Consider the following 19,516-nt stretch of genomic DNA (forward strand, 5'->3'; position numbering starts at 1 on the left):
TTTCAAAAAAGTTGTTGGTAAATTAATTTCGTATATAATGTATATATATTATATATGAAATAGACTTATCATTAAGCATTCAGTAAACTTAAAGGAGTATATTTCACTTATATGTTCTGTTTGCCAGCACAATCTAATCCTAACGTTGCACCAAAATATAACTTACAAACTTTTATGGGATTGCTCCTGCTTGAACAAGAACTTGCTATATGAAGAACAATTTTCCAAGGAAAAAATGGTTGCAGGTCTGTTTTATAAAGATGGTGGCATGAATATGAATGTATGTAATCTTTCTTGCTGTAGAATTCAAGGCAATCTATACACCAGGAAAGATAATTATATCTTGAACCTAAAATCTGAGAACTGACAATGATCGTAAACAATACTTTGCTGTCATGTGTCATGTGGCAGGCTCTGAACTACAGACTCATTCAAGCTGGAAGGGATTTCCAGAGGTCACTTTATTCAGCTCCTGCTGCTTCTTCAAAAGTAAGGACAACTTATATCAACTTGCTCAGAGCCACGTCCTGTTGAGTTTTGAATATCTCCAAGGGTAGAGATCATGCAACATCTCTTGACAAGCTGTTCCAGGGGATGATCGGCCTCACTGTGAATTTTTTGTTTCTAGCATCTAATCATAATTTCCCATGTTTCAGCTAGTGTTTCTTTTTATTTTTTTTTTTGTTGTTTTGGCAGCAAAGACATCTAAAATGAGTCAGTCTTTTTTCATGTCAGTTCCTTCAAATGTCAGTCTGCTACTACTTATAGAGAAAATGTTTAACACTGGAGATACTTGGAATTCCCAAAGCTAGAAAGGAAAAGAAAAATTTCTAGGAAAAAAAAGAAACAAGAATGCTATTAAATCCAGCTCTGTATATTCAGAAATGAAATATATATTTTCTGTGAATGAACAGTCTTGAACATTTTTTCAGTGTCTGGACAGAAAGACAAAATATTCAAAATGCTGAAGCATTCCTGAGGGATCCACAGGTATCACAAATGATAATTCAGAACCAGACTGCATCAGGTACATGGCTTTCTTTTTTACCACAGCTGGCTGATTACTCAGCTTTGTCTGTCAGCTAAGAAAAAGGTCACTGAAGATGGTTAACACCATTTTGGTTTGACCAAATAAATTAAGGGTTAGTGTGGTGTTTGGTTTTTTTTTGTTGTTGTTGTTCTTTTTTTTCCAACGAAGTAAAATCAAAAGTACAATTATTTTTGTAGTTCCAATAGAGGAAGCTGACAGCAAATATTTTTTCAAATACTTCATTTTTTCTATGTCTTATTCAAAAGTGGCTTTGATCCAGGTGACTCAGCTACACAAGGGCAAATGTACCATCCAAGCCTAAAGATGCTGCAAAAAACGTTATTTATTTTTGTCTGAGCAAAAATAATTACAGCCTTTTCAGATTAGTAATTTATTCATGTTCATTCAAATGCTTTAATAATGCAAATGTTTTAGTGACATGAATATATTTACCCATGCTTTAACAAAAGAGAAATAAATTACTTCTCCTTTTCCAAACTCAGTGCTTATGGTTGTAAAATTAAAAATTGCAGTACCTGACCTCCAGTCACCCAGGTCTGGCAGAAATCAAGATTTACACTGGCTTTTCTAATGACTCTGCTCAACCTTAACTTTCCATTAGGTTTTTGTGTTGTCACAACAAGATGGCTGGGCACAATAAAACTAAGAATCTAAGTAAACACATCCACTGTGTTATTAACTTCTTTTAAGAAATGAAATGGCCTTTGACAGAGTGCTTTGCAGGTTGAGAAGGACCACTGCTTACTAAGTCTGCCCACTGTAGGATCTAAAGGTGAAGGAGTGACCATCTGCACATCAACCACATAACAGGAAGCTACTTGCTGAGAATAAAAGGACAGTTCCTGACAAACGAGAAAAACTATGAACAGTTATTTTTGAGAGGGATGTAAGATTAATCTCTTATTGATGCATGCTGACTTTTTTTTTTTGCTTCTTTTGTAAAATTAGAAGCTGAGCTGGAAATAAATAAATCATAAACCAAAGGGTTCCATACTGCATGCTGATTTTTTTAGTGAGTTGCCACCAGTTTTGAGGATCATGGTGAATGTAGGTGGATATAAGGGGCATATGCACTATAATAGAAGCCAGAAATGCTGAACTGGTCAATGGGATGTGATAAGCCACAAAATGATTTGGGTTGACCATCCAAAGCTTCTCAATCTTTTATGAACATCTGGAAATGCCTGCTCCAAACAACACTCTCCAAATGTCCATTGACAGGCTGTCTAGTCCAGCTGCAAATATCCTAAGCATAACCTCATAATGTTTTCCAGGATATTTCCTATGGATCTACATGCTATTTGCATGCATGCTCTATCTGCATTGTCTGTTTCTCCACCTAAGATATCTACCTTAGTCTGTAGGGTTCTCCCAGATTAAAAAGAGAAAGCTAAAGGGAAACAGTGTCAAAGCACCACTCAGAGATGCAGTCACTGGTGCAGGGTATGGCTGAGTTCCTGTCTAGACTGCATCTTTGCCCTCCTGGAAAACTCTGGCAACCAAACTGTCAAAGGGACTGGAAATTCTCCACATCCAGCTTCTCTTTATTTCTTGTTTGCTTTCTCTTCTTGTGTGGGAGCAACTCATCTGGCATAAGGCTTTCAAGCAAAATTAACTTAAATAGTTGTCTGAACTCCTGAACTCCCCAATGCACCTCCCAGGAAAGGGCAGGGGGCAAAAGGCACTGCTTTTTCTCTGTTTTGCCTATAGTGCCACCTCTACCTCAGAGAAAAAGAGATTTCCACAGTGAAAATTTCCCTCCCACAGACTGAAGCCCGATCTTAGGATACAGCTAGGAATTAGTCAGCTTTTTGGCCTGAGCTGTTAGTCTAAAAGTTGAAGTTTAAAATTCAAAATTCTCAGAAAAGCACTGTAGACTGGGGAATTGGCAAATCTAATTCTTCCTGCCTGCTAGGAAGAAAAAAGCTTGCAGCATCCTTACAATGTACAAAATTTCCCTCCTGAATGTAGTGACTATGCCTCATATTGCTTTCAGTCTACCAGTAGGTTAAAATACCACTATAATAAACGCAAAGGCCTTAACACAAGGGAAAAATAGATGGATTCCAGCTGAGAGACTTAGATTTCTCAGTTCATTACAGGACTAGCTATTTGCACTTGGCTAGCAAGTGCTAGGTTTTTCTTATATCTGTTTCACCTCCTGTGAGTTCTCTTTAATATTGCGGACTCACATTTTATGTGACAGGGTCCAAACAGCAAATTGATTGAAGCTTTTGCCTATCCAGGTATCTTCATCTGTGTAGAGGTAGAAAGTGATACAGGTCTAACAGAAGAAGACTGTGAGTGCTGGTGATCACTCATTCATATGGAAGCACTGTTGGCAGCTCTGCAGAAGAGGCAGCCTAGGCAAGCATACCTGTAACTAATCCATCAGTCAGCTGGCAAAGCAGAACACGGGGTTGTTTGTCAAGATTTTTTTCAAAGGCCTAAGGCTGGTTGTTCTAGACAGGAAAAAAAGACAGAAAAGAAATAAGATGTGGAAGAAAAATTCTGCCTAAGTAAAACTTGGATGATTTTGATCCGTTCCTTAACAAAGCGCCATAAGAAGCAAATAAAACCACCCTGGGCAGCAGAGGAAGATAGGAAGCTGAAACAGGGAAAGGCATATAGGCATTTTACTTTTCTGTCTTATCTACTGTGAGTTCTTTTCCAAGTTCACGGTTCAGATTTAATAGGATAAGGTCTCTTGTTTGACATGGTGGTCTGGATTGAACTTGCAGACTGGTCAATATATATGACACCATTGACAGCAATTTCCAGTTGTTGCCAAGGCTTCAGCTATACAGCACATGCATCCCACTGCCCCTGAGAGCATTTGTCCCACTTGCCTTCTCAACCCCTTACTAGAGCCCACACTAGCAGCACTCATACTTTCTCTCCCAGAAAAAAATTATAGTGGGTTTTCAGGGCACTCGAAGTAGTTGAAAACACTAGAGAAATCAATAATCCAGAAACATATGCCTTTGTAACATGAATGGTGAGCTCAGCACCCTCTTTGGTCACACACTAAGAACCAAATGTGCCACATACAGCGTACTGAAGTCCTAACCAAGCTCCTTTCCATCCCAAACCAGTGGCAACGGCACAAATGGGAGGCTCAATACAGCTTCTGGAGAATCTACCACATCTCTCTCTACTTTGTCCCCAAAACGGTGAGGCTCTTCATTAGCTGCTACAGTGCAGTGCCAGTAGCATGTGTGGTACCAAAGCCATTAACCTGCAACAAGAGATAGGAAAGAATTGCCTCTTTGCTCCCCCTCTGACATATCTGTGCCTATATATTAAAGTGTCAGAATTGGCTGTCTTACGGGAAAATAAGAACTTGAAGGTTTTGGATTTCTCCCATAATCCATATGACTGGAATATGCTCATCATCCCTATGTTGGTCCTTCTGTTACTTTAGAATCAATCTATTTTCTTTTATGTCCTTTTCAGAAATATGAAAAAATGGGGAAAATAAGCTTTTCAGTGAAAAACTCATTTTTAGCTGCCTGAAAAAGGATTTAGCTGAGCAAACTTCAACTTCTTTCTGGATTCTTTCTGCACTGTATGGGTGCAGAGTTAATACAAGCTGTTTCAAAACCTGACACTGTTTCAGTAAATGTCTACCAGGTATAACATGTTGCATTTATACTATGCTCTGTTTTCCCTACCTATTAAGTATAAACCACAGCTCAATGCAGCTAATACAGACTGAAATTTGGATAGTCCACTGAATTTTTAGTGAATATATTTTAAAAATACATATACTTTCATTAAGATACTTCTTAGACCCCCCCAAAAAGTCCAAAGTGTATCTGGACTGGTAATCGGAGAGAATAATTTCCTCCTGGAGTATCAGTTCAAGTCCAGCCCAGACTGGGAGTAACCTGGTATTTTTATCTTCTAGAAGTTACCTGATCACGTTATGCCCTATAGACAAGTGTGTCCATTAGAAATATGCAACAGCTGGCAGAAAACAGCTTCTTGCTGGCATTCGCAAGAGTGAGGATGGGGTGCGAGTGTGGTTGGAATCTAAATGATTCCTCCCTCGAGGTGGTCTGGCCAGCATGGATAGAAGCACTTTAATTTGAAAGGGAAACTTGAACTTTGTAGTTAATGGATGAATAAATGGAAGGCTTCGGTCTGCAGGACTGTCAGATTGGTAGTTTTCACAAACACTTAAATCAAATACCACATCTGAGTGGAAGAAATTAAGACGTAAATATCCAGGAGACAGTGCCAAGACCAGTGAAATCAGAAAACAGATTTGCCCTATTTTGCTTCTGTGCCTCAAAATATAGCAATACATGAAGACCTTGTTGCCTACAAAGATGGTTTGTCATGTTTTAAAAAAGATAAAAAGGACATAAAATTTTTATCTTGTGATCTGCCAACAAAAAACCCCAAAATAACAACAACAATAACAACAAAAAAGACACTTAAAAATGGCTTTTCTAAAAATTCAGATATTTATGTAGAGAGGGGTTAATTGGACACTACCATTGCCATCAACAGCAATTTCTCTCTGCTGATGATGAGCACTTTCCTGAGAATTATAAGCAGCCCACTCCTGTGTCTACTGTGTATACTTACTGATGAATCATGCCAGTCAGGCAATTTATAGAGCGCTCTGAGTGACCACTGGATGAGTCTGAAAACAAATATTGGACATTCCAGAAGTTTATCCTGAACTATTTTTAAACGCAATAGCCAAGATGTATTTATACCAGTGTAATCTGAACATGCATTGAACCTCCTGAGCTGGTAAGGAAATGAGTCCATTGCTTTCTGGGCTGGCTGTCCAGGGCAGAAGCTGTGACTCCAGCAGGGTCAGCTGCTAGCACAGGCTTCACTGACATCCAGGGCACTTCATGGTTCAGGAAGGCGAGCTGCATTAGTCTACACTGTGGACATGTAGTCTATACTCCTAACTGAATATGGAAAGCACCAGCTGTAAGGAAATATAAATTGTACAGTTGGTTTGGTTTTGCATATCAAATATGTGCAGCATATCATTCACAGATTCCGTTAATTAATCCTGATGAAATCATAATGAGAAGAACATTAACACTAATCGATTTGGATGAGATGAAATTTCAGACCTTCCTGACATTCTCATTTGTGACACATACCATAATGAAAAACAACCAATCAGCTTTCCCCTTGCAATGCAAGCATTAGCTTCCCCAGTGGTAAAACAGAAGGTCAGCATAAAAGTCCCATTTTCTACAATGAACAGCAATGCTTTAAATGTCATAGAAGAGCATGCAAGTATTAGAGCTATTGTTTTCATAAAGCTGTTCTGCTGGTGACTATTCATAGCCACCCTTTGCCTTTCCTGAGCAGCTTTCCAATTTAGGTTTCCATAGGCTACGGTTTGACAGAGTAGCTAGAAGAATTCATGCATGTATATTATGAAGTTTCATTACCCTTTTTTCTTTCATGAACAGCATTCCTTACAGGATATGTTCTATTGGTGCTCTGTGCCAAGGCAGCATTATTTGCGCTTCTTGACTAACGAGGGTTCACCACAGAGAAATAAATCACAGGGTTGTGAAAAGTTCTTTTCAAAGGCTCGACTAAAGGCAACTTTTGAAAGCAAACAGTTTGACCTTCATGAAAGTCCCCCGGCAAGCAGTAGGAGCTACCATGTTTCCTGGGCTGGTCCCAAGCTGGTCACTGAGGCCCCTGGGAGCTCACCACAATTCCCTACTTGCAAGGCCCCTGGGAGCTCACCACAATTCCCTACTTGCAAGGCTTTTGAGCAGCTGCCCATGCCAAGCATCCGGATTGTACAAACAGAAATCATAACCCAAGGCAAAGTCAAGCCCACAAGACGTTATCTCTCAGCCAAGTTGGAAACTATTGTGTAATTCCTCACCCAGATTCTAATAATATTCATTTAATCAATCCTTTCCTTCAGAGTGTTTAGGTAGTGCTGAAGTTAGTGCTGAAGTGTCTTTTATCTCCTCTCTCTCTCAAACAAGATCACATATTTCTATTTAAAATGCAAGTGACAAAATCAAAATGTACCTCTAGCTTTTCATATCTGCAGTTTTGAGTCTCTAATACCTTCAAATGACTAGGTAAAGTGGTGAGCACATCAGAAGAGGTTTTCCGCAGAAAATGTAAAAGATGCAGTTTCATTATGCAGAGGTAACGCACTGGTTATTGCAGGAGGTTCTGTAGTCTTCCAGAAAGGAAAGAAAAGCAGAAAAGTAACCTCAGAATAAATTATCTACCTCCGACTACCCTAGAAGAGAGTCCTCTTTGGTCATTTTTAATGTCTATGAAAAGGTGTCCACTTTACACTTTCCTCAAGTATGCACAAATGGGAGACTTTTATCACAGTTTATCTTTTGTTTTCTTGTATATTTGTACTCATGCCTTGTGAAGGCCTAGAAATGAGTATGTATCATGCCCAAGTTTATATCCATCTGTCACCAGCACTAGAGGCTGCTGCATTTTAAATCACTTCAGCATACTGCTTGCACAGTGACTCAGCCCTGACAAGGGGTGTCCACCCTGAGGATGAGAAAATGATTCAGTATTCATTAGTCTAACTTAATGCAGTCTCTCCTCAGCAGGAGAACAGCCAATCATGCACCTTATCTGTGCCTGCTTCTGTGATTTATCCACTGAGGACTGACCTACAATCAAGAACTTTACTTAAAACCTTTTGATAGGCAGCTAGCTGCCAGTCTGGAGATAAAGCTAAGCTAAATACACCCATGCTAAATTCAGACTTTGCTTTTCTTTCAATCTGAGAGCTCTCCATAAAGTTTTTGAACAAAATAAGTCAGAGATACTGCTTAGGCATGTATATTATTTTCATAAATCAGAGGTGTTCTGCTTCCTAAACTGATCTTGTGGGTTTTTTGTTTGTTTGTTTTTTAATATTGGAAGAGTGACACTGCTCTTAGTATATCGTTCCAGAGAGGTGTGCTCAAAACTGTGCAGGATTTCAAGATGGTGTTGTAATGTAAAATGAAACCACTAAACACCCTGAGCCTTCTGAACTTTTTCATTTGTGAAGGTGGAAAAACAGAGTCTGCTTGGCTAAAGAACAGAGAGGGAGAGAGTGGGTCTCATTCCAGCACATTCTTCTCAAATAAACCTGAAGTTGAAATATTTGGAAACTTCCTGGAACACGAGGCAATCTAAAATTCTTTCCAAGGATGTCTGATTTGATAACAAGATGCAAAGAGGGGGAATAGAGTGACAGACCTGTCAGTCTACCTATATAAAGTGGTCTTATTTCTATTCCCTGTGCTGATTTTTCCTTGTCCAACTTTCCTTGTGTTTGTGAGTAGAAGGGTAGAAGAGCAATAAGCTGGTTTTTGTTTTGCTTTGCTTTGCTTTCAATACACTCCCAAATATGATTTTTTTTCAGCCTAGGTGAAGCTACAGTTGTGGAAATAATACTCCTAACAAACATTCTGAATCTCATTAGATTTTCCCCTGTATCTGTACAGAGCCTTTAATTCAGTCGATATGTGACGCTTAGTTTCAGTTAGAGAAGGTGGGACAGAATGCCTCAGACCACAGTGAAGGGGAAAGCAGAAGCATCAACCCCGAAGAAGGCCCATTTTTGAAGTATTCTTAGGCCTTTTGTAAATTTAAACTCAGAGAGAGGAAAAAATATTACCTTTTTTTCTTGCCTAAGGGTGAAGTTACTGGTCTCCCAAGGAAGCTGGATAGATTGAGAAGATTCAGGTGCTTTCAAACACCTAGTCAATTTATAGATAGCAGCTTTTCATATAATCCCATGATTGAAGAATGAATGAATCTCACAGCCAGCATCTCAGTAAGGTAAGGAATCAGACTAATTTTTTTTCCAGTGTCAAGTCAGTGTCATTGGGGGGTGGGGGAAGAAATAGCCCTATTTGAGATCAGTTTTCTGAGTTACTGCTGGCTTCAAGAGAAAAAGGGAGAGGAAGCAGCCCATAATTAATATAAGCATAAACGTATTTTGATTTGTTTTAGTATGTCTTCCTTCTGTCAACTGCAAGTACTATCAGATGGAGTTAGCATTAGTCATGAGATGGTTCTCATAAATTTTTTTCGTCTGCACATCATGTAAGTTGTGAGATGTTTTTCAATAATCTTTTCTTAAACTTGGCAAAGTTCCCCTGGCTCAAGAGTAATACAGGGGTTTTGTTGTTGTTTTGACTTTGATATTTCTTTGGTGCGTTAGAGTATGAAGGTTAATGATGGAATTGTATGTGCACTCCACCAATTCTCTCTCTTTTTTTATTTTACTGAATTGCTACTAAGTGTCACACATTTGAAGTAATTTAGGATGTTTCCTTTCAACTAATAAAACTTATGTTTTAAGTAGCTATTTTAATTTCCCTGTGTCTCTGTGTGCGTGTGTGTAGAAAGTCATTTTCTGAGTTGTATCAGATGGAGAACTGGTAATTCCCAATGTCCTGATAACTTCTTGAAGCCCTGGTTCTGAAAAAGAGCTTTAAAAATCTTGTTTAGCAAGAGTTTACTTCTCTGTAAAAGCAACGGATGATTTGTATGCACCTGAACGTTACCATTTTTAAGACTGCCAGACAAAGCCTGTAATAATGGTTTGTATGTCTGGTATGTATTGGTATTTTTGAACCTTCTGCTTTTCAGATTAGCAGATGGGAAATGGATGAATGCTGTGAAGCTCTATAGAAGCATATGAAACATAAAGAAACATAAATAAAGTGGTGTAAACCAATGTGTTTAGCTAGTCTCCAATTTTAACTCCTCCAAGCACTACAGCAAAGAGATTGGTAACATAAACTGATTAAGGCTCAAAGGCAACAGTCAATCCATAAACTAAAATGAACTATGTAGGATTGGGATTTTTACTTTAAATTAAAAATACCTCATAGGCAGCAGTTAAAGCCCTAGCAATATTTGAGTCAAAATCCCAAAGTTAAGAAACACCAAAGCAGCTTTGTGCGTTGCTAGGTGGCTTGTCCTTGTTTATATGTAAGTGCAAACAGTACCTTTTATTTTTAAGGTTGGTCAAGAACTGAGACAATTGGGGTTCTTCTTATGCATATTTCACCTTAGGATTGCAGCAAGTTATGGATATTTGATTTTTTAACTCATGAAGTAGCAGAAAATCATGTGTAAAATCATTTATGCAGTACCTTTCACAAATACTTTCTATCACTTATGTCATGTGACAGTTGCTCACAAAACACTGCAGAAAAACATTGAAACTGCCAGTACTGCAAGGTCAGTCTGGATCAAGAAAGAACAACTACATTTTACCTGCTTTACTTTCAGAGTTTTGGAGATTTTTTCTTCTCTTCCTGGGATTTAGTGATTTTTTTTGTTTTTTTAACCTGACAGGAGAAAATCAGACTGTGCTCCTTCTACCAATATGTGAATACTGGAATGGAAAAAAGAATTTCAGTAAGAGTTTTAAAGGGCTCACAAACTTTTACTTTTGTATGTGAAAATTAATTAACCATGTGGGCTTTTTCCCACTTTAATTTTTTTTTTTTTAATTTTTTCCAGAGCTGGAAGTTATTCAGGCTGTTATTTGAGTTTTTATGAACATTGTCTGCTTTCTGAACTTCATCTAATATCCACTCAACTTACCAGAATATCTATGGATGCTCGCTCATCTCAATTAACTTCAAGACACATATTTTATCCACCACACCGGTGAAGTTGTGTGCAGTATTTCTCCTTGCAAATTACTTTTAAGCCATTTAAGCCATTTTTTGGTGCGTTTGGTGCTTCTTCAAAAAAGAAGATATCACTCCAAAATCTATCGAGAAATAAAATGCTGACTGATGTAACACATCTCCTCTCTTCTTGTGAACATTCATATTTAAATCAAAACAATTTCCTTGTCACATTTTACTGAAACTTTCCACTCATCACATGACTTTCTATCCTGTCTGTCTGTATAAAATATTAAGGTCGCCCACAATAACTTAGAAGATCATGCAATTTTGCAGTGCATTATAGAATCAATTTTCATGGGTACTAGTTTAGCAATATTCCACTCTTTACTCTGAACACTTTCATTCCTGCTGCTTAGGAGGATGAGGTTTAATTCTATCAGAAGCAGAAAATGTAAAGGGATTTTGTCATCTAAAAGCTGTGAAGGTCATAAGACGTGTCTGTATTCAAGTCAGTATAAGAATATGATGTTAAAAATTTTCAAATGGTGTTATGTTGAAAGTAAAACCAAAGATGTAGAAATAATGTTACTTTAGCCACTTCTTTTTCTCATAAGAGGAGGATAAAAAGAAATATTACTTGACCCAAACTCCTCTTTTAAATTTTAAAATATTAAATATATATATATATAATATTACGTTAAAAAGATAAACAGAAAAAAACCTAAAAAAATATGCATTCAAAACAGATTGGAAATATATCCTGTGAGTCCTCTGACCTCACTTTGTGAGTTCTGGTAATAGCACCTGCTATCTTGACATCCATGTGAAATATTTTTCTGTGTGAAATCACATTGGCCCTGCCTAGCTGCTTTCTGTAGCATATTCCTGTCTAAAGCGGGGAGGAAGAAAGCCACAGATGCACCAAAACTGCAACTTTACCTTATGAAGTATATTCTGTTTTCATTATGGATGAATTGCTCCTTGGAGTAGGAAGTTCTGGAATGTGCATTAAGTTGCAGATTGAAAAGGATCAGTTCAGAGTGTATTCAGCATTATTACATTTCCCATAGATCTGTATATAAATATCAGTAACTATCAGTGGCTCTCTTAGATGCTTGTAACTTCTTCATGACTATTGATAAAAAAGTCTAGTATTCAAAATTGGACAGATACTTGATAAACTTTTCCATTTTCTTTTTACAAGGATTTAATTTCCTTATTTCAAAACTTTCAAAAACTTTAAAGGGAGACTCCTCTTAAGAATGGATTTGCAAAAGCAATGAAAATCACTTCAGCAAATTTTGCATTAACCTGATGGAATGCAAAGGCACATTTTTCAAGACAAAACCAAAAAATTCTTTGCCTATAGCTATTCTATTTGATATCTAAATGTTAAGAATTCATCTACAGCTGTAGGTCAGATTTACAAGAGTCCATCAGCAGCTGTTTGGTCTTCACAGGACAGGGGAAATTCAAAGTCACCTGATGCAACTTGACAAACTACCATGATGTCATACAAATGGGAGGGATTGTCTCCTTTCCAGTAATAGCAGCTTTTGAGCACTGTGAAGGCTGAAAAGTTTGGATCCACTTGTCTGTGCAAAACAGTTCTTTTGCAGCAATACAGTCTCTTTGCAGAGCAAAGATGTTGTACAAAGAGATAAAAAACATTCTTTACAGTGGATGAGAGTGTTCTGAATACACATAGGTTTTTTGCATTTTTGGGTTACAAATTCTTTATGGTAGTGAACAGAATCTCCTAATAAATGCCAAGAAATCACATGGCTGCCATATAATTTAGTGGTTAACAGCTTATGACAGTCATATAAACATCGTGGTTCTCTTGATTTTCATAGTTATTATTGGTGAAATAGCTGAAACATAACCAAACTGATAATGTCATATTAATAGAGTCAGAACTAATGTTACACTATGTACTTTCACTCTCCATGGTAACCATGAATAGAATGTATAACTTCTAAAAAAATTTTTAATTAATTGGATTAAGAATAAAAATTAAGAACCTGAAGTAATAGTTTATTGATGTATCAATATCTTCTGTGTCATAAAAATGAGTCATTACTTCTGTGATTAGATGAAGGGATGATAGGATGTATTCATGGACATTCTATTTTATTCAATCTATTTTTGATGTGTAACTCATATGCTGAAAAGTCTGATTGACTTTTAAAGGGGGCTTTCGTTTCTATGAATTCAGACTGTGTACAACCTAGATGATAGCCAGCAGAGATACAGAAAAAAAGCAGTGATGGAAACACTTAAAAGGAGTTTGAATTTGTTCTACTGAACTATGTGATCCTTACTGACTCTTTTCTCCAGACTGATTTTTTTTCCTGTAAATTTTGCTACAGCTTATCTACACCAAGAAGATTCAGACTTTCCATTTCCTCATTACCCATTTGCAGAACAAAAGACATGCCATCACACTTATATCATTTTAATTAATGATATATCTAAAATATGTAGGGATAAATAAGGCAAAAATAATTACAGTCTCCAATTCTCTCCTTTCTTCTTGCATGTATGTTCTTCCACAGTTGTCTTTCCAGCTTTGACACCCTTTTCAAGATTTATGTTCTGCTCTTTTGCTGTTATGACTGGCTGTAAATAAACTAGATCACTATATTCCTCTCAGAAAATGACACCTGTCTTGATGACTTATAACTCTCAATTTTTGTTTCCTATAGGACATGTCGTGTTCCGATCTTGTACACACAGACAAACACTTTAGAGGTGACCAGCTAATGTTGGAGCCACAGCCACCACTTCAGAGAGCACAGGGAACATGGAGTTAAACACCTGCTAGTTTGACTGGGCTGGTTTGTGTCTATTTTTCATTTGCTCTGAGTGCCAGTCACCACTGTCTAACCTTGCTATCAGAGTTACTGATGGTGTTCCAGTCTCCTCCTAGGCTGCTGCCTCTGTTGGTCTCAGCCAGGACTCAGTCTGCCAGGAGGAGTGGGAGACATGCAAGCCTCCTCAGCTGTGGCAGGCACTGCCCCACGGTGCCTGCAGGACCCAGACGAGGCAGGCAGGCATCCAGCACTGGCCCCTGTGTTTGCTGCAGGAGCTGTTGCATGACAAGAGTTTGGTATTGAGGGAGCTAGAGGAGTGGCTTCTGTGAGAACCTGCCAAAAGATTCCTCCATGGGCAACAAAGCCATTTTTCAGCCAGCTCCAGGATGGCCTTGCTGCTGGCCAAGGCCGAGCTCATCAGCAATGGTGGTAGTGCCTCTGGGATAACAGATTTAAGAAAGGGAGGGATCTTCTGGCCAACAGCAGCCAGAGAGAGGAGTGAGACTATGCAGGAGAAACAGCTCTGGAGACACCGAGGTCAGTGCAGAAGGAAGGGCAGGAAGCGCTCCAGGCACCAGAGCAGAGCTTCCCCTGCAGCCCGTGGTGCAGCCCGTGGTGAGGCAGGATGTGACCCTCCAGTCTGTGGAGGTCCATGGGGGAACAGAGATCCAGCTGCAGCCTGTGGAGGACCCCACACTGGAGCAGGTGGAGGCCTGAAAGGGGCTGTGATCCTGTGGGAAGCCCAGGCTGGAGCAGGGTCCTGGCAGGACCTGTGGCCCCACGGAGAGAGGAGCTCACACTGAGCAGGTTTGCTGGCAGGACCTGGGACCTCACGGAGTACCCACTCTGGAGCAGTGTGTTCCTGAAGGACTGCATCCTGTGGAGGGACCGACACTGGAGCAGAAGAGCTACAACCCCTGGGAAGGACTTATATTTGAAAAGTTTGTGGAGGACTGTGTCCTGTTGGAGGGACCCCCACACTGGAGCAGAGGCAGAGTGAGGAGTCCTCCCCCTGAAAAGAAAAGAACGGCAGAGACAATGTGTGATGGATTGACCACAGCCCCAATTCCTCATTCCCCTGCTCCACTGGAGAGAAGGCGATAGACAAAATCTGGACTGAAGTTAAACCTGGGAAGAAGGGAGGGGTGGATGGTTTAAGATTTAGTTTTTATTTCTATTCTGATTTGATTGGTAATTTCCCCAAGCTGTTTTGCCCATGACGGTAATGGTGAAAGATCTCTCCCTGTCCTTTTCTCTGTCCAGGAGCCTTTCATTACATTTTCTCTCTTCTTTCACTATATTTCTCTCCTCCTCTCTTCTCTGAGGAGGAAAGGGATAGAGCAGCTTCGGTGGGCACCTGGCACTCGGCTGGAGTAAACCCACCACACACCATTGACACAGAAACCACTTTCAAAGCAGAAGCCCTCCACTGTTAGCAGCCACTAAACCAAGGCAGATCTTCCACTGCTGGATATACAACTGGCTGCATAAACCTCTCACAGAGACCCAGCACACTCATTCCATCTAGCTGAGCTGCCTAAACCCATCCCAGTGAAAGGGGCTGGTTTCCAGCTTGCTGTTTTCAGAGGGACACCCTGGCTTTTCTGGGCACAGGGAAGCCTATCTGTCCCAAGGCATATTCACCTGCTGAAAACCCAGAAATATTCGAACAGGATCTATGGATGGGTGGGAGTAGGTGGTGGCACAGCCAGATGTGCTGGTACAGTGCATGAGAGTGTGCTGGATTCAGGGCCTGGCTATGACCCCTAGCAGAAGGGATTTTATGAGAGGACAAAAACAGTACCTGCTTTCTGGTACAGTGCAAAAATAGCAACCGGCAGTAGTGTTAGCTATCTTGTTCTTCCACATTATTAACACTCTTCATTTTTCTCCTATAGCAGGAGATTGTACAAATGTGAAGTTTGAATAGATTGTCTCACTGACTGAAGTAAGGAAACCACGTTTCCTACAACCCTATTACAGTCCTGCTATGACAATGATCTAGTCCTCTTTCTAGAAAGGGAATGCACCATGCAGTGCTTACACTGTCTTTAAAAAGATAATACCTACTGTTTTTCTGAATTAACACTAAAGAAGAGGATTTATCCAGCTGTGGTCAGTTTCATTTTTTTTCCCCGAGTTCACCTTTACCATTGTCCTAATTCTTCCATTTGCTTTCACTAGCGATCTAAAGTTGTTACATCCAGAGTAAGAAAGGCCCAATAAAATCAGTGAGAAAAATAATGATTAAAAATGTGTTGTGTCCTTGACATTTAGAATTATGTTTCTCCAAAAGCACGTGACGCCTTTTGCTCTTAAAAACCCTTATTATTTTCTTGATGTTTTAAACTTGATTCCTTTATTGACTTCATTCCACTGTATTTTGCTCTAGGATAGAAGGGCTGCACAATTGCATAGAATGGTTTTGATGGCATCTTTGTGTAGAAACAAAGTCTTTGTTCTTATTTTTTCTGATGGAAAAAGAAAAAAAAAGCTTTCAGGCTTCCTGTACTCCAATTGGCATATTATTCATATGTTTACAAAACTTTCCTCTCACGATCTATGAAAATATTTATGTGCCTCACTTCCCTATAGAAAGTATCCTTTAATTCCATCCAGTAGGTATAACTTACAGCACTAGCTGAACAGGAAATTATTCAAAATTTCAATTTTGGATGAGCTAGAAAAGCAAAAATGAAATAATGGTTCCAGGGAAATATTTAAGAGTTTAAAAACTGATTTTGAAGCACCAGATTTTATTCCAAAACTTGATATTCATATGTAAGTGAAATCAATATGCTAGGCTGGAGCCTCACATTATATTGCTATCGTCACCTATTTTTATTACCTGAGACCCCTGGAGTCTCCATTCTACGTTAATCAGTGTATAAAAAACAGATGTTCCCTGCCTCAAAGGATGGATGCAGACGGGATGCTACAAAGAAACAAGAGAATAGTGTTCAGCAGGAGACGTGATGGTATCAGCACAGCACCACCAGATGGATATGATATCAGTAAAAGAACTTGGAGGAGGACAGCAAATTAGATTTGACTCTGCAGAAGATTCACCGAAGTCAAAGGGGGAATACATGGACTAAGCCAGAAGTTTGAAAGCATTTTGTGTAGAAGTTGTGTCAGATGTACAGGAACAGCAGAGCCCAGAAAAAAGTCAGAACAAAGGTACTCTCCAAAGTTTATGAAGCTTAGTAGTGATCCAATATAAATTTAGAATGGAGTTCAGTGCTTCTTGTTTTACTCAAACACTATCAATTCTGATCATCATCAATACTGGGATAATCAGTTAGAAGAGATCACGGAACTACAGAATGATTGAGGTTTGAAAGGACCTTTGGAGGCCATATGGTCCAGCCCCCTTGCTCAAGCAGGAACACTGACAGCTCTTTGCCCAAGAACATCTCCAGATAGTTTTTGTATACCTCCAGGGATGGAGACTCCACAACATCTCTGGACAACCTGTGCCAGTACTTGGTCACCCTCACAATAAAAAGTGTTTCTGATGTTCACAAGGAAACTACTGTGTTTCAGTTTGTTCTCATTGACTCTGGTCCTGTCCCTTGCCACCACTGAAAAGAGCCTGGCTCCTTCTTTTGTATACCTTCCCTTCAGGTATTTACACACATTGAGAAAATCCTTATGAGTTTTCTCTCCTCCAGCCTGAATGGTACATAATATCTCAGCCTTTCCTGGTATGAAAGATGCTCCAGTTTCAGTCTATTAGTCTTCCTAGTGGTGGCACACTTGACTCTTTGCCCTGTGTCCAAGTCTCATTGTATTGGGGAGCCCAGCACTGAGCACAAAACCCCAAGTGCAGATTCCCAGTGCTGATTAGAGGGAAAGGATAATCTCCCTTGACCCACTGGTAACATTTCTAATTCAGCCCAAGATACCACAAGTTGCCATTACAGCGAGGGCACGTTGCTGTCTCATGTTCAATGTTTGACAGTATGGAAAAAAAAAAAGCTTAAGATTTTTACTTTTAAACTTGACTTTTTTAAAGAAAAAAATTATTATTTTTAAGTGAGTTTGTGAGGGGAAGATATTAAATCTGTATCAGACCAAGAGGAATCCGAGGTCCTTAGATATGGGATTATAAACCAGTCTTTTAAAGGGCCATTTGATAGCAAGCTGCCACTCCATAATAGGTTTTTATCAACAGTTAAAATATAGAAAAGTCATAGAATCATAGAATATGCTGAGTTGGAAGGCACCCACAAAGATCATCAAGTCCAAATTCTGGCCCTGCACAGGACACCACAGGAATCAGACCATGTGCCTAAAAAGCGTTATCCAAATGCTTCTTGAACTCTGTCAAGCTGGGTGCTGTGACCTCTTTGCACTGTCGCAAGTGCTCAGCTGCCCTCTTGGTGAAAACCTTTTCCTTATACCCAACCTAAATCTCTCCTGAAACAACTTCTGGCTGTTTCATCGAGTCCTGTCACTGGTCACGAGAGTGAAGAGATCGGTATCTGCCGTTCCACTTCCCTTGTGAGGATGTTGTAAAGTGCAGTGAGGTCTCCCCTCAATCTCCTGCTGAACAATTCAAGTGTCCTCAGCCACTCCTCATACGGCTTCCCCTCCAGACCCTTCACCATCCTCTTGGCTCTCTTTTGATGCTTTCTAAGAGCTTCATGTCTTTTTTATATTGTGGGACCCAAAACTGCCCCCAGCACTTGAGGTGAGGCTGCCCCAGTGCAGAGCAGAGCAGGACAATCCCCTCCCTTGCCCAGCTGGTGATGCTGTGCCTGATGCCCCCCAGGACAGGGTTGGCCCTCCTGGCTGCCAGGGCACTGCTGACTCATGTTCAACTTGCCATCGACCAGGACTCCCAGGTCCCTTTACCTGGCACTGCTTTCCAGCCTCTCATTCCCCAGTCTGTCCGTACATCCAGAGTTTTCCCATCCCAGGTGCAGAATCTGTCACTTTCCCTTGTGGAACTTCATATGATTGGTGATTGCCCATCTCTCTGATTTGTTGAGGTCTGTCTGCAGGCCTCTCTGCTCTCAAGGGAGTTGACAGCTCCTCCCAATTTAGTGTTACTGGCAAACTTACTTAGTATTCTTTTGAATACTAAGTTACATTAAGTGAAAAAGCAAAATTCTGCTTTTGTGATCATCCATGCTGTTCTTATTCTCAACTATACCAGGCATTTATCATTGCATTAATCTCCTGTGAAAGGAACATAGACAGTGTGTTAAAGGGTGAAGCTGATTATTCCTGATACTGAAAAATATTTTCAAGACATTTTTGAAATAATAAGTGCCTTTCACACTTCAATGACCACAGCTTTTGCAAGTAAAACTAGTAGCTCTCAGGTCACATGAATTAATAGTCAGTGGTAGCTTTTAGAAGTCTTTATACTTTGCCATATTTCTCTCTCCAAGATATTTCAAAATGTAACACATTCAGTTGTAAGTGTTAATCTCTGTTTAGTCAGAATGATTAAATGATGGTCATTGTAGCATGACTCATTGCTTCTGAATAGGAACATTTACACAATATTATCTTTGTTATGAAGTGCAGTTATGATTCACATCATTCCAAGCCTTCTTCAAGTGAGGATAGTTATGATTACATTGGAATACTTCATGCTACTTGGTGATTTACTGGTAATGAGCTCAGTACTTACGCTGATACTTTCTAAAAGAGGAAAATAAAAGAAAGGTTGACTGCATTCCTTAGAGATTGGTGCTGCTAAAGCCATATGTTCTCATTAGATGAAAATGAACCTCCTTAGAGGAAAATTCTTCAAAAATTCTGTATTAGAATCTTTTCACAAAGAACAGGAGGTTGCTGACTCATTTGGTCTTGTACAAGGTTCTGACAAAGACATAGGTTAAAGTCATAGGCAGAGCTTCACTCTTCAGTGGAGCTTTGATTTTACATATGTTACTAGCTCTGCAGGAAGATTGCAATAAGAGAGTTACTATAAAACATGTCCCTATTAAGCTGAATTATTTCAACTGGTGTTTGAAATAGAGCAGCTGAGCCCAGCTTGTGTA

General features: G+C 39.5%; 1 long non-coding RNA gene across 2 annotated transcripts in view; it reads left to right on the forward strand.

Annotated features, from left to right (window-relative positions):
- Positions 1 to 15,740, forward strand: part of LOC121659533 — a 34,308-nt gene extending 18,568 nt beyond the window's left edge. For both annotated transcript variants that reach the window (XR_006014371.1, XR_006014370.1), the window contains 2 exons: positions 412 to 489; positions 13,389 to 15,740. This is a non-coding gene — a long non-coding RNA (uncharacterized LOC121659533). The remainder of the gene's footprint in view (positions 1 to 411; positions 490 to 13,388) is intronic.
- Positions 15,741 to 19,516: the final 3,776 nt, after the last annotated feature.

This window comes from Corvus kubaryi, unplaced genomic scaffold, assembly GCF_017639235.1.
Source record: "Corvus kubaryi isolate FWS band 111438036 unplaced genomic scaffold, C.kubaryi_AGA036_p1.0 137, whole genome shotgun sequence".
NCBI lineage: Eukaryota > Metazoa > Chordata > Aves > Passeriformes > Corvidae > Corvus > Corvus kubaryi.